This window comes from Pseudorca crassidens, chromosome 19 (genome assembly GCF_039906515.1).
Source record: "Pseudorca crassidens isolate mPseCra1 chromosome 19, mPseCra1.hap1, whole genome shotgun sequence".
In the NCBI taxonomy this organism is placed as follows: Eukaryota; Metazoa; Chordata; class Mammalia; order Artiodactyla; family Delphinidae; genus Pseudorca; species Pseudorca crassidens.
Genome location: NC_090314.1, coordinates 57,646,982 through 57,662,116, shown reverse-complemented (window position 1 = coordinate 57,662,116; position 15,135 = coordinate 57,646,982). Strand labels below are relative to the sequence as shown.

At 53.8% G+C, this 15,135-nt stretch overlaps 1 pseudogene; it reads left to right on the top strand.

Moving 5' to 3' along the window:
* The first annotated feature begins 1,346 nt into the window (after window positions 1-1,346).
* Window positions 1,347-14,031, top strand: LOC137211693 (E3 ubiquitin/ISG15 ligase TRIM25-like; annotated as a pseudogene).
* Window positions 14,032-15,135: the final 1,104 nt, after the last annotated feature.

Here is a 15,135-nt window from a genome sequence, read left to right as displayed (position 1 = left end):
TTTGTTTTTGTTTTTTTTTGTCTGAGCGGCATGTGTGATCTTAGTTCCCTGGCCAGGGATCAAACCCGCGTCCCCTGCAGTGGAAGCATGGAGTCTTAACCACTGGACCGCCAGGGAAGTCTCCAGTCCTAGGTGGTTTTACCAGTGAATTCTACCAAACATTTAAGTTAGAAGTAATATCCATCTTATTATTCCACATAAGTGATAACACTTCCCAACTTATTTAATGAAGCTATCATACCTTAACACCAAAACTTGACAGGGACATTCCATAAAAGGAAAATTACAGGCCAATCTCATTCGTGATCATAGTTGCAAAAATCCTAAGAAAATAGTAGCAAATTGAATCCAGCATCTATAAAAAGCCCAGCATGTTATGTCCAAGAAGTGTTCATTCCAGAATGCAAGGTTCGTTTAATAATTGAAAATCAATAAATATAAATTCACCACACCAGCAGAATAAAAGAGGCAAAGCTTATAATCATCTCAAATGATGCAGAAGAAGAATTAGATAAAAGTCAACAACGATTCCAGACAAAACCTCTTAGCAAACCAGGAGGGAAAGGGAGGCTACAGAATGTGATACAGGTATCTACAAAAAACTTAACAGCAAACATCATACTTAATGGAAAAATGCCGAAAATGTTTCCTCTGAGATAAGGAAATGAGAAAAGGATGCCTTCTGTTTACCATTCCTATCCAATAAGTGGGATCAAGCTAACTTTTTGGAGGAAAAGAGTGAAATATTGTAAACTTTTCAGGGCATGTATCGTGTTGGGCTGGAAGGACTGGGAAACAGAAACACTGACAAGAAGCTATCAGAGTGAAAAGAGTCTTCCGCTTCATTCATCCCTTTTTTCCTTCTGAGGATCAGAACCGCAGTGGGAAGCGACAGTCTTTAGGATGACCAATCAGATAGTGTTTGGCTCACTCAACTTCAGATCAAGGAGCCTTGAAGTATCTTCTACGACAGCCCTGTCAATTCACAAGAGAACCATGGTCCTGAGAGATTAAACCAGTTGCCCAAGATCCCACTGCCACTTAGTTGCCATCTTCCCTCTCTGGTTGGTAATGCGAGTCCCCCAAGTCCACTGCAAGGGGCCCCAGCAGTGGCTCCGCCTCCTGGGATGAAGCCTCTGGAGCAAAGAATCTCTTGGGCGGGCAGAACGCATCAGCATTGCAGCGTGTCCGGTGGCACACCTTTTGCCCTGCTGACATCAGAAGCAGAATGCTGGGGCTGGTCACGGTTGAACTGTGACATCAGGGAGCAAAATTGCAGGCAGTCTCGAGGAGGGGGGCCAACTTGATGGGGAGACCGCAGAACAGCAGCCAAAGGGAAAGGTGAGATGGTGGTCATCAAACCTCAAGAGATGTAAGGGGCTGGGGTGAGGGCACACTGGACTGATGGGGATCCTCCCCGCACTGGTGAAGTGCGGGCAAGGCCCCTATGCCTGAACGCCCCAGGGTTCTTTTTTCTCCCTCCATAGGGCAGCCAAGCCTCTGGCTCTTCTTGACATAGAGTTTCACGTAAGTACTTGTGTTTTGACCTTTCTTCTGAAGGGCCAAGGAAGCGGCTCCTTTCCCTTGTCACGATGTGTCTTCTTCCTCCCATCCACCTTCTTGTCCAGGAATTAGAACAGCGACAAGGAGAACACAGGCCCCAATTTATGCCCCCATGTGGGCTGACCGATGGCACAGTCCCTGTACCCCGTGGGCAGACAGCTGCTTCCGAGAGAAGAACTAGTGTGTCTCTCAAAGGGCCCCTCAACTCCTGCCTTGGCTTCAACACAGCTTTGCTCTATCTTCCCAGGGCCAGTCCAGGACCAAGTCCCAGCCCTGCAGCCCCCTGCCCAGCCCTCAAGACCTCCCCAAGGCCAGTTCCTGATGAATGACAACAACAGTCTTCCCACATTGGAGGACCAAGTCCTCTGCCCCATTTGCCTGGAGGTGTTCCGCAACCCGGTCACTACCGCCTGCGGGCACAACTTCTGCAGGACCTGCCTCCAGGGTTTCTGGGACCACCAGGCAGCTGTGGGAGAGACGCTCTATTGACCCCAGTGCCGAGAGAGCTTCCGCTCCAGGCCTCGCCTCTGCAAGAACGTCATCCTGGAGGAGATGGTGACCTGTTTCACCCAGGCTAAGGGCCAGGCCTTGGGGTCCTCACAGAACCTGGTCGGGGGCCCAGAGACATGCCCTGCGACTTCTGTGCCCCAGAGGAGCTCAAGTCAGTCAAGTCGTGCCTGCGGTGCATGGCCTCCCTGTGCGAGAAGCACCTGCGCAGCCACTTCGAGGACCAGGTGTTCCAGGGCCACCAGCTGCTGGAGCCCGTGTGGGACCTCAAGAGCCGGCTGTGCTGGAAGCACCGCAAGCTACAGAGGCTGTACTGCCGCACGGAAGGCTGCTGCGTGTGTGGGGCCCGCCTGCTGAAGGAGCACAAGAACCACGACACCATCCCCCTGGAGGAGGAGTGTGCCGGCAAGGAGGTGAGGCCGGAGCTGGGGGGCTGGGGGGAGGGGGAGGGGCGGAGCCAGGGCACTCGGGAGTCCTCCGTGGAAAGGGAAGGTCTCTCAGAAGCTCTGGGCACCCCTTTCCTTGGAGGAAAGTTATGCAGCCATTACAGCGATGGTCACGATGGGGCTTCCCCGGTGGTCCAGTGGTTGACACTCCACACTTCCACTGCAGGGGCACAGGTTCTATCCCTGGTCTGCGAACGAGGCTCCCACATGCGGTGCTGCGTGGCCAAAAAAAAAAAAAAAAAAGATGGTCACGAGGGTCCTGCCAGGACATGAAAAGTGATGGCAAGTTGAATGAATAAGGATCCAAAATTATTTGTGATGAATCCTATTTAAATTTTTTTTGCACAGAAAAAGGAAAGGCTGAAAGAGAACATATCAAAATACAAACATGTCATGTTCAGTTAGGTGAATCCCTTCCTTTTTTCTTATTGATTGATTGATTGATATTTTGGCTGCGCTGCATCTTCATTGCTGCGTGCGGGCTTTCTCTAGTTGTGTCAAGCGGGAGCTTCTCTTCATAGTGGTGCATGGGCTTTTCATTGTGGTAGCTTCTCTTGTGTGGAGCACAGGCTCTAGGGCACACAGGCTTCAGTAGTTGTGGCGCGCAGGCTCAGTAGTTGTGGCGCACGGGCTTAGTTGCTCTGCGGCAGGTGGGAATCTTCCCAGACCAGGGCTCGAACCCATGTCCCCTGCGTTGGCAGGTGGATTCTTAACAACTGTGCCACCAGGGAAGCCCCCTTTTTTCTATTTTAAAATTTTGTTTACTGTATTTGTATTGCTTTTATAATGGAATACTTATATTTTAGACATTCTATCACGTATATTCTAGAACTGTGCTATTCCAATGTAGCCACCTGTTGATGGTCCCTGGCAAGAATGGAGCTTGTGCCGGAATGTAAGCCAACTCATCACACTCTTCCGTTCAGCTGATGCTTTTCTCATAGCAAGACTTTCTCGACAAAGGAAGCAGCGCGTTGATTTACAGTCTGGCAGGAGCTTCTTCTTTTGTTGTGGGTCAGCAACAGTTCATAGACAGGCCCTTGGAACAGCACTGTCCTATAGTAGATTGTAAAACATGACAATGCCCACCTCTGGAACAGGTGAGACTAAAGGCTTACGTGGAACTTGGAAACATAATGCTGCCTGGGCCTGGCAGCGCTGCCCAGGGAGCCAAGTGCTCCATATCTGATGGGCCCCTCCTCGCCCCACTGCCTCTCAGGCTTCTCAAGTCACTGAACCCTCCACAGCAGCTTCTTGTGATCTGAAACCCAATGGTCATCACTGTCAGAGACAAAGAACCTGATACCTAAGAACGAGGAGAGAGTCTCTCAGGGAATGAGAGAACAGGAGCAGAGGGGTGGCCCTCAGGGACTTCCCTGGTGGACCAGTTGTTAAGACTCCGCAATTGCATTGCAGGGGGCACGGGTTCGATCCCTGATCAGGGAACTAAGATTTCGCATGCCGTGCCACTTGGCCAAAGAAAAAAAAAGAGGGGTGGCCCTGGGCCATCTACCCTTCAGCTCTGTCCATCCTCATTCTCATTCAAACCTCTTAAGAATGTAAGAGGTGAGGACTGCCCTGGTGGCACAGTGGTTAAGAATCCACCTGCCAATGCAGGGGACATGGGATCGATCCCTCGTCCGGGATGATCCCACATGCCGCAGAGCAGCTAAGCCCGCGAGCCACAACTACTGAAGCCTGTGCGCCTAGAGCCCGTGCTCTGCAACAAGGGAAGCCACCGCAATGAGACGCCCATGCACCGCCATGAAGAGTAGCTCCCGCTCAACGCAACTAGAGAAAGCCCGCACGCAGCAACAAAGACCCAGCACAGCCAAAAAATAACTAAATAAAATTGATTCTTTAAAAAAAAAAAAAAAAATGTAAGAGGTCCGTCTCTTCTGGGCTTGACGTGGGGCTGCTTACAGAAGCGCTTCTGCTGGGGCACCTCTCTGAATCAGTGGCTCTCTCCTCTTGCACCCCACCCTCTCACCCCAGGTCAAGGTTCAGAAGGTCCAGGCCAACGTGAAGAGCCAGATGCCGGTCGTCACCTCTGACAGCCAAAAGCACCAGGGCCAGATGGCATTTCTCTCGGTAAGGTTGGTCCACCCCCAGCCCCGGCCCAGACTGAGGGGACCTCTCAGGGCTTGGAGGGAATGGGGTGAGGCCAGGAGGACAGAGACGGGATGCCTAAGCAGAAGACAATGGCGGTACCGGCTTGGGGCTCAGAGATGCCTCTCTATACGCCCTTCCACCCCCCAGAAATTGATCCAGACAGCTCGGGATGAGGTGAACGCCTGCTTTTCGGAGATCATCCAGGAGGTCAAACAGATGCAGATGAAGGTCTTGGATTTCATGGAGAAAGAGGAGGCGGCCGCCCTGGGGAAGCTGGGCGGCTCCATCCAGCAGAGCCACAACCGTCTCCTGAAGCTGGAGGGGGACAGCATCTGGCTCCACACCCTGCTCGCCAACCAGAGCCACCAGCAATTTCTGCAGGCAAGGCCCCACCCTACCCCCACCTCTGCCCCACGCCCATCACAACCTCCACTAGGCCACAGTGGCTATGCCTTTGACATCCCTAACCTAAGATGTCCAGAAAACCGGGAGGAGGGGAGAAAGAGGTCCAGGTTTGAACATGGGCAGCTTTTCCACCTGCCCCATGGTTCTGGGGACCGCTAAGCCCCTGGCATAAGCAGGAGTTCCTGGAATCTGCTTGGGCCCAGGCTAACAAATGGTATTGCCAGCCCCGCCCTGCACGCAGGAGTTCCCCAGGCTGAAGCACTTCCCGGCCTGCATGGAACCCCTGATGAGCACCAAGTGTGAGGAGAAGCAGAGCTTCCTCCAGCTGCCAGAGACCTTGGCAGAGCTCCGGACCCGGCTGGTGGACGTGGGTCTCAGCTTCATCAACCAGCTCTTCCTGAAGGGTTGGTTAGTACCTGGTTGCCTGGGCCTCCTGAAGACTCACCTGCATTCTGGGTGTGGGCCGGCCCTACAGGGCAGCGGTTGGGATTCCAGGCACTTGTAGAGAACCCTGCCTGTCTGTGTGCACCTTCCCCAGGTAACTCAACCTCCCAGAAGCCCACGCCTCTCTCTGGAAAGATGCTGGGCTGTGAGAGTGTCCTCAGCAAAGCCCCTCCATCTTCCCCAGGCATCAAGATGAGCTCCTGTGAGGCGCCGCCCCCCCTGTGGACAGGGAGACACTTCTCAAGATGAGCTCCTGTGAGGCGCTGCCACCCCCGTGGACAGGGAGACACTTCTCAAGTGTGAGTCCTCAGTACTGGGGTCCAGCCCCAGGCGTCAAGATGAGCTCCTGTGAGGTGCCGCCCCCAGCTGTGGGCAGGGAGACACTTCTCAAGTGTGAGTCCTCAGTACTGGGGTCCAGCCCCAGGGGTGGGAAGGAGAGGAACAGGGCCCTTGCCTTGACTTACCGAGCCCCACCTCCATTCAGGCCAGGGCTCCAGAGAGGTGCCGGCTCTCTCCTGCCCTGGCCTCGCACGCTGGGCTGGAGGCCTCAGAAGCACTCGGCCCGTGACTCCAAGGCCCTGATAGGAAGGGGAGAGGGCCGTCCTGTCCCACCCCCAGGGGGCCACAGTTGGAGACTTAAAGAGGAGGGTATAGAGGGGCCACTTCTGGGAGCTGGGGGTGGAAGCATTTGGTGACTTCTGTGCAAAAGCCATGCGGCTTCGGCCCCTCCCCCCTCCGGGCCTCCAGCGCTCTGCGCCCGGGGCCAATGACCCTGGCCTCCTTTCCCATCCCCCTTGCCCCAGGTTAGTGCAACCTGAACTTCGACCCTACCATGGCCAGTGAGGAGCTGTTCCTGTTCTAGGAGACCCACTCGGTGCTAAACCTGGGCATCCTCCTGGAGCCCTTCGCCGCAGGCAGCCCCTTCCCGGGCGGCTTCAAGCAGTGGCCGCAGGTGCTGTGCTCGCGCGGCCTGGCAGAGGGCTGCCACTAGTGGGAGGCCGAGGTGTCCAACTCGTGGGCGTGCCTGGGCGTCACCTACCGCCGCATCCCCCACGCCCAGCGGCCGCCCGCGCCGCAACATCATCTACCTGATGGGCCGCAACCCCTACTCGTGGTGCTTGGAGTGGGACTCGTTCAAGTTCTCCGTGTGGCACACAGCACGCAGACGGTGCTGCACAGCGGCTACCACCGCACGCTCGGCGTGGCCCTCGACTGCGGCACCGGCTGCCTCTCCTATGGCGTGGCGGGCGGCGTGAGCCTCATCTACCGCTTCCTGGCCTCCTTCCTGGAGCGCTCTACCCCGCGGTCATGGTCAGCAGCGGCGCCTCGGTCACCCTCAAGCAGCGCCCGGGGGCGTAGGCGGCGGCCAATAAAGCTGGACTCAAGCGCTGGCTGGCCCACTGGGAGGGGCGCGCTGGGGAGGGTGGCCGGCCCGCAGGGACCCCTGGCCCGTGGTTGAGGGGTGGGCGGGGAACCTGCCTCCCGACCCGCTGCCTGGACTTGACCTGTGGCGCCTACCCAGTGGTCCCGGGAGGTCCTGGGAATCCCAGAAAACAGGCCGACCCCTCTGGCCTCACCGTCGCAGGAGAAGGGCTCTGAACCAGAATGGAGAGCCCCCGGGACTGGGGACAGCCCTGTGGCCTCCGGGGCGGCGGGGAGGTTGCTGGCCAGGATGCATGGCCTCCCCCGCCCTTGAGTTCCCAAACCCCATCAGAGGGTCTCCGGGTTGGTCCTGGCCACTCAGCACCAGGGCCTTGTTGCCCGAGAATGGGCGGGGCTCTGACCAGGTGGCTTCTCTCCGGCTCCTCCCCCGCAGCTGGCCAGACTGAGGGTTGGCACCCGACCCACCAGGGTAGAGGTGTTCTGTCTGTTACTGGCTTAATTGGAGGCTGGGAAGTTAAGCCAAGGAATCCATGACTATCCCAGCCCCCACCCCATCCCCACCCCCGGAAAAAGGCTGAGGGACTAGGTCCAGGTGGGGCTGGGGCCCCTGACCCTGCTGCCCAGCAGACTTTCTCACACAGCAGGTGTCTTACAGCATGGAGAGGGTGTGGAACTGAGGCTGTCCGGGTGGGAAAACCTTAACCCCGCTGCACCCTCCCCAGTGTTCCTGAAAGCTCTTTTCCCCACCCCCATCCCTAAGCAGAGGGCACTCAGCTGCGGTGGGTAGCACTGCCCGAAAGCAAAGGGGCTTCGTCCACATCCAGGCCTCTGCCATCTGACCTGCCCAGCAGGGTGTGTAGAAGTCAGCAGGAGAGGCTGGGCCTGGGCTGGGCCCCTGCCCTGCGACCCTGGCAGGAGTGTGACTGGGGACCCGGCCCCTCTGGGGAAGCAGCCTGGGCATTTCCAGCCTCAACCAGTCACTTGTTCCTGTGGCTTCTCATGTGAGGGCCTCGGTAAGGTTAATGATTGGCTCTCAAGAGGAAATGATACAAGTCACGGGGGAGAAAATCCCTGGGGCCACATCACCCAGAACCAGGGTGTGCCTGAGTTCCATCCCCGCCTGGCCTGTTCTCGGAGAAGTTAGTGACCCGCCTGAATTCCATCCCGGCCTGGCCTGTTCTCGGAGAAGTTAGTGACCCTAGTTTCTCACTGGGGGGGCCGTCATCGTGGAGCCTGGCAGGGCGGCCGCGCGGCAGGCGTTGGGTGCGCTCTGACGGCCTCGCAGGGTGGGGCGCCCTTTGGCTGCCTTGAGCCTGGGCTGCGGCTCATGTTGACCTTCCTCCCTGGAGGCTCCGCTCAGCACCAGCCCAATCACTTTCATCCTCACAGGCTGCTACTGGTGTGGATGGGTAGGAATGAAATCTAAACTTTTTCCCATTCAACAGAAAGCTTGCACGCCAAAATGCTCAAATCTTGCCTCCCCACCCCCAAAACCTATTCCTCCTGGGCGAGAGGCTGCACGCTTCCTAATCTATGGGCTGAGGTCAAGAAATGCTGAGGGGACTTCCCTGGTGGCACAGTGGACAAGACTCCTTGCTCCCCATGCAGGGGGCCTGGGTTCGATCCCTGGTCGGGGAACTAGATCCCATATGCAAGCTGCAACTAAGATCTCGCATGCCACAACTAAGGAGCCGGCAAGCTGCAACTAAGGAGCCCGCCTGCCACAACTTTAGACCTGGTGCAACCAAATAAATATTAAAAAAAAAAAAAAGAAAGAAATGCTAAGGAGGTAACTGTGTAGCTGCGTGGATCTGAGTCCTTCCCCAGCAGGGAGCTGACGAGGGGGGCTACCCTCGCCAGTTCCTCCTGGTTCTGAGGGACACTTCACGTGGTGCGTGATGCTGGAACAGTGATGCCCTCAGGCACACATTGGTGTGAAATCTGTATCAGAAGCGTGCCATTTGCTTTCTTAAACAGTTCCTGATTTGAAGTTCCTAGACCCCGAGGGATCCACAATGGTAGTTCTGGGGGTTGTCAGATACTTGCCAATATTTCAAAAAGCCAAATGGCAAGTAGGCCTGCACGTCAGTGAGGCTGGCCAGCAAACCAGAATGTCTGGGTTCCTGGCTCAGCATTTGCCTCCTGGGGGAACATATCAAAGCGGGAGCTTTGGGGCGCAGGATCAGCCCGTGCTGATGATCCACACTGGTGAATCCTGGCCTTGCCCTTTCCCCCAGTGTGGAGCGAGCAGGGAGGGGATGGTCCCTGGAATGCCACCCACACACTTCTCATGCCTTCCTGCTCCTGCCTTAGCACTCAACTAATACGTTTTTCAGGGACTTCCCTGGTGGCGCAGTGGTTAAGAACCCACCTGCCAATGCAGGGGGCGCGAGTTCGATTCCCTGGTCCGGGAAGATCCCACATGCCGCGGAGCAACTAAGCCCGTGTGCCACAACCACTGAGCCTGCGCTCTAGAGCCCATGAGACACAACTACTGAGCCCGTGTGCTGCAACTACTGAGGCCCACGCGCCTAGAGCCCGAGCTCGGCAAAAAGAGAAGCCACCGCAACGAGAAGCCCGCACACTGCAACGAACAGCAGCCTCCGCCGGCCGCAACTAGAGGAAGCCCGCATGCAGCAATGAAGACCCAACGAAGCCAAAAAAAATTTTTTTTTTTTAATGTGGATCCAGACAGGCTGTAAACTAATCCCTCCCCAAGGATTATTTCACTTAAAAAATTCCCATGTTATTCCTTACAAGAAGACTGTGTTCCTGTATTACTTGGATAATTTTTAAATTAACCTTTTTGCATATTCTATAAAAGTAATTTTGCTTTTTTTAAAGAATAATCTGTATTTTTTTTAATATTTATATTTGGCCATGTCGGGTCTTAGTTGTGGCCCACAGAATCTTTCATTGCTTCTCTCTAGTTGTGGCATGCAAGCTTAGTTGCCCCACCGCATGTGGGATCTTAGTTTCCCAACCATGGATCGAACCTCCGTCCCCTGCATTAGAAGGCAGATTCTTAACCACTGGACCACCAAGGGAACTCCAAAAGTAACTTTGCTTTTATTTAACAAACACATAGTGCCTACTGCGTGCCAGGCCCCGTGCATGGCAACTGAAATGTTCATGCCAAATATGAACTCATTTAATCCTAACAACCCTATAAATAGGTATTAATTCTCCCCATTGTATGCAGGAGGAAACTGAGGATGAGAGGCTAAGTGGCTTGTCCAAGGTCTTGAAGGTACCTAAATTGGAGAGCCAGGATTTGAACCCACACAGTCTGCTTTTTCAATCACTATGCTATACCCCCTCTTCTATGACATTCATTATAGAAAATGTACACAATATAGAAACACAAAAGAAAATAAAATATTCCTATCATGATCCTACTGAGGCAGGAGATAGGTGGGCCCCAAACTAGACATTTATGACTGGCCTCCTGTTCACACTTCTTGGGGTGCGAAGAAGATGGGCTCCAGGCCAGACATTCATTACCAACCCCCTGTTTACATTTCCTGAGGCAAGAGACATACAGGCTCCAGGACTGCATATGTATTTACCAGACTCCTGTCTATATTTCAAGATCTGCACTTTGATATAAGAAACAACAGGAATAGGGTAGGTAACTGGACATTGGACGCTTTTATGGCAGGGACAGAGAGGGGTTAAACCCTGTTAAAAGATCACGAGGTCATATATTTCCCATCTTTGGGGCAAGGGAAACATTGCACATGTGCAGAAAGGCTCCTTGGGGGTCAAAGAGGAGGGAGCACCACTCCATAATATATGATACTAAGGCCGTCCCATAGGCCTCTGGGCTGTAATCCATCTTGGAAAGAGTTGCACACGCATGTTGGGGAGGGGCCTAGGGCAGGGCAGGTGTGGTGGCTGGGATTCCTGGTTTTCATCCAGGCTACCCAGGTTCAATTCCTGGGCAGGGAATTAAGATCTCGCTTCATGCCACCATTCACTGCTGCCTCTCCGAGATCACTACTGCCTTCCCCCAGAGATAACCGCTCCTGGAGAATTTCCTTGCAGTCTTTTTTTTTGGCCACGCTGCACGGCCTGTGGGATCTGAGTTCCCAGACCAGGGATCAAACCTGTGCACCCGGCAGTGCAAGTCCTAACCACTGGACCACCAGGAAATTCCACCTTGCAGTCTTCTTTTCTTATACAGATGTAGATGTTGAAGATGGAGATAGCTAAAAGATAGTTACAACTCATATCGTGCATTTTCCAAAGTTACTTTCAAAATACAAAAATGGCTTATTCACTCACTGGCTGCATAATATTACATCCTACACATCTGTCCTATATCTTTGTTTTGTCTTTAACACCTTCCCTGATTCCCTCTAGAGGTAGGTGGCAAGTGGCAACCCAGCCAAAGCCACAGATGTTGCTTCCTGGATGTCACCGCAAGTTTGACTCAAGAGGAGAAGGGTTAAAGTACGAAGCTGAAGGAGGCTGGCAGCATCAATGGTTTCCATCGTCTCACCATCCCATCCCACAGGTGAGGACAGAGCGGGAAGCAGGATCAGATGGCAGGACCCTTGGGAGGGAGCCTTAACCCTTCCCTCCCCCAAGAGAGGGTGTGCTAGACTGGAGGTGGAAGGGAGAGGATGTTTGTGGGAGCCTCTGGCAGAGGCCCTGCCTGGCATGCAGTGGGTACCTGATGCTGTCGGGAGCATCTCACCCAAGAGGGCTTATGCTCAACTCCTCCCTCTTCCAGCGAGGAAGGCACCTGGTTGTAACCTGGACCAGGTCCCACCAGCTCAGGAGAGGTGGACCCTCTCCAGCCTTCCCTGCTAGCCCAGTCCCACCCCACCCCACCCCCGCTCCTTGCCAAACATCAGTCTTCACTCGTTTTCATGGGCTTCATCACCAGCGCCCACTCCATTCTACTCTTCAAAGCGCTTGCCTCCTGGCCTTTGCACCTGCCATCGCCCCTGCTGGGAGCCCTCTTCCACCCTCATCCCCTTCCTTACTCCTCCTCATTATTTATTACTTTCTCCTCCCTAGTCCTTAAGTCTCAGCTAAGACGTGCCGCGTCACAGAAAGCCACTCTTGAACCCTCCTCTCCCTAAGCCAGGTGGGCTTCCCCCTCTCCTGCCATCACCCTCTGCATGCATCCCTCCTCACACCCACCTTGTTTCATGTGGGAATTCTCCATCAGACCAGCGCCTGGCCGGGTATTTCATCTCTGTCTCCATTGCTTAACCCCTGGAGGGTCGGAGGCCACTCAGATCCTCTCCTGGGTCAGGCCAGGCTGGGTGCAAGTGGCCCAGGCATGGCTGCTCACCTGCTTCTCCCTTTGCCATCCGTTTGCTTCCTCCTGAAGCCAGTTCCACGCACCAACTGCATCCAGATAGTTGCAAAGGACCTGCCTATTCCTCCCGGGTTTCCATCTCGATCTCCCCTCTAGCCTGAAGGTTCTTCTTTATATGTGTGTGTGTGTGTGTGTGTATATATATATATATATATTTATTTATTTATTTATTTATTTATTTATTTATTTATTTATTTTTGGTTGCGTTGGGTCTGCATTGCTGCGCACGGGCTTTCTCTAGATGCGGCGAGCGGGGGCCACTCTTTGTTGTGGTGCGTGGGCTTCTCATTGCAGTGGCTTCTCTTGTGCGGGCTTCAGCAGTTGTGGCACGCCGGCTCAGTAGTTGTGGCGCACGGGCTTAGTTGCTCCGCGACACGGCATGTGGGATCTTCCCGGACCAGGGCTTGAACCCATGTGCCCTGCATTGGCAGTCGGATTCTTAACCACTGCGCCACCAGGGAAGTCCCACCTGAAGGTTCTTTGAGGCTGAGGACCCTCCAGCAGGTGTGTGAGGGGAGAGACACAGACCTCTCCAGCCTCTGTTTCCTGACCTATAGAAAGGGATGAATTGGGACTTCCCTGGCGGTCCAGTGGTTAAGGCTCCGTGCTTAGTTTCTGGTCAGTGAACTAAGATCCCACATGCTGTGCAGTAAGGCCAAATGAATAAATAAATAAAATAACAGATTTTTTTTTTTTTTTTTTTTTTTTGCAGTACGCGGGCGTCTCACTGTTGTGGCCTCTCCCGCTGCGGAGCACAGGCTCCGGACGCGCAGGCTCAGTGGCCATGGCTCACGGGCCCAGCTGCTTCGCGGCATGTGGGATCCTCCCGGACCGGGGCACGAACCCACGTCCCCTGCATCAGCAGGTGGACTCTCAACCACTGCGCCACCAGGGAAGCCCGAATAACAGATTTTTTAAAAAAGCATGGATCGAGATATCACCCATATTTGCTGAAGATTATACGACTCCCAGGGCTTCTCAAACCAGGTGGTTGGGGAATGGGGGCGTTTCAGGTAGAGACAGGACTAGGGTGAAGCAAGTGAGACCCTCACCAAGGGCATAACATTTAAGAGCAGGTGCCAAAAAACTCAGAAATCAAAGTAAATGATACTTTAAGGCAATATATGACAAAATCAAAATTAATGCAAAAATCCATGATAGACAGAATACCAAAATTGTAAATAAAGACCCATCTTTTGGGAATTCCCTGGTCGTCTAGTGGCGAGGACTCCGCGCTTTCACTGCCAGGGGCGTGGTTCAGTCCCTGGTCAGGGAACTAAGATCCCACGAGCCGCACAGTGTGGCCAAAGAGAAGAAGAAAAAAAAGACCCATCTTTTGTGACCTGACCCATTGCTTGCACTACCTGCTCCATACCCCTCGCACTAATCCCAGCCCTGATTCCAACAAAATTTTACTCATGAAACCAAGTGACCGCTCCATTGGCCATACTTTATTGGTCTGATTTTCTAAAACTGTTACCTTTAAATTATTATTAGGTTATCATTTATCTTGATCACTGAGTTTTGCTGGTGTCCCAGTACATTTTGAGCTCCAGGCAAGTGCTTCACGCATCTCACCCCAGACGGGGTGTCACATGTCTGGAATTTCGTAGCTGGACCAGGGCGAGGTGTCAGGGATGCCAACTGTCCTGCAAGCTCAGAACAGTCATTCTGCAAACGCCTATAATGCCCCGTTGTTGGTAACGTGTATGTACACCGATGCTTCAAATGATTAAGTTAAATAATGTTTGCTTAGCTGCTCAGCCTTGCCAATATCACAATCAAAGTGTCAGAAGCCCAAGCGCACCCATTAAAAGGCTTTCGGTTCCCTGCCAAGTGTTTCTGAAAGCTGAATCTTCTTCATTTACAGCTACAGATGCTTCCTGCCTGGAGAGTATGAGCCTTGGTGCCTTTTGTGTTTTACATGCAATTGGAGATGACACCAATGGTTAGGTTTCTGCCCAGTTTGTTCCAATGCTCCACAGATGTGTCTTGTGTGGCTCCTGTGCGCTAGGCACAGGGCTCCTGGGAGGAGAGGGGTGGAGGGGGTGGTGGGAAGCAAGATAGACCCTGTCTCTGCCCTGGCGCAGCTTGTGGGTAGAGGGGACAGACCCTAAGTTCAGTCATGGTGGTGAGTGTATCTAGCCACACACTAAGATTAAGGCTCCTCAGGGGAAGAGATGACCAAGGAGCCATCCCACACCAGGTGTCCCTAAAGAAAAGAAGTTGACCTGAGATGGGGAGGGTGTGCCAGGTGGAAGCGGGGTGGTGGCTGGTGGAGGGTGGAGACCGGTTTTATTGCCACATCATTATTGAACTTGCACCATGACAGTCCTCAGCAAACATGATGTGCTGGTTAAGCATCTGGACTCCAAAGCCAGACGTGCCGGGTTCAAATCCTGGCTCTGCCACTTACAGCTGTGTGACCCTGAACAAGTTACTTAACCTCTCTGTGCCTTAGATCCATAATCTGAAAAAAAAAGCAAAATAACAATAGTACCCACCTCTGTATTTTAGGAAGCAAAGAGAATCCCAGCATGACTGGAGCTTGGGGAGAGAGGCTGAGAATGGCTGAAAATGAATCTGAGGAGGTGGGTGGAGCCAGATGGCGCAGGGTCTTGTAAACAGCCTCTTTGGTCTTTAGGGTTTATCCAGGATCAGTGGGAAGAAACTGCGGGGTTTCAGCAGGAGATAGCTGAGCGGATCTGGACAGAGCGCCGGCCTGGAGGAGGGAGGGGAGCATCAGTTAGAGCAGGAAGAGTGGTCAGGAAGCTGCTGCAGCCGCTCAGGGAGAGATAAAGACAGCCCGCCCCGGGCTGGGCAGGGTGGACAGAGATGCTGAAGGTATGAAGGGCCAGGAGGCAGCATTTGACTAAGTGTGTGTGTTGGCGGGGGTGGGGGGTGAGGGGTTGGAGGGGGCGGACCAAGGGGAGGGAAAGG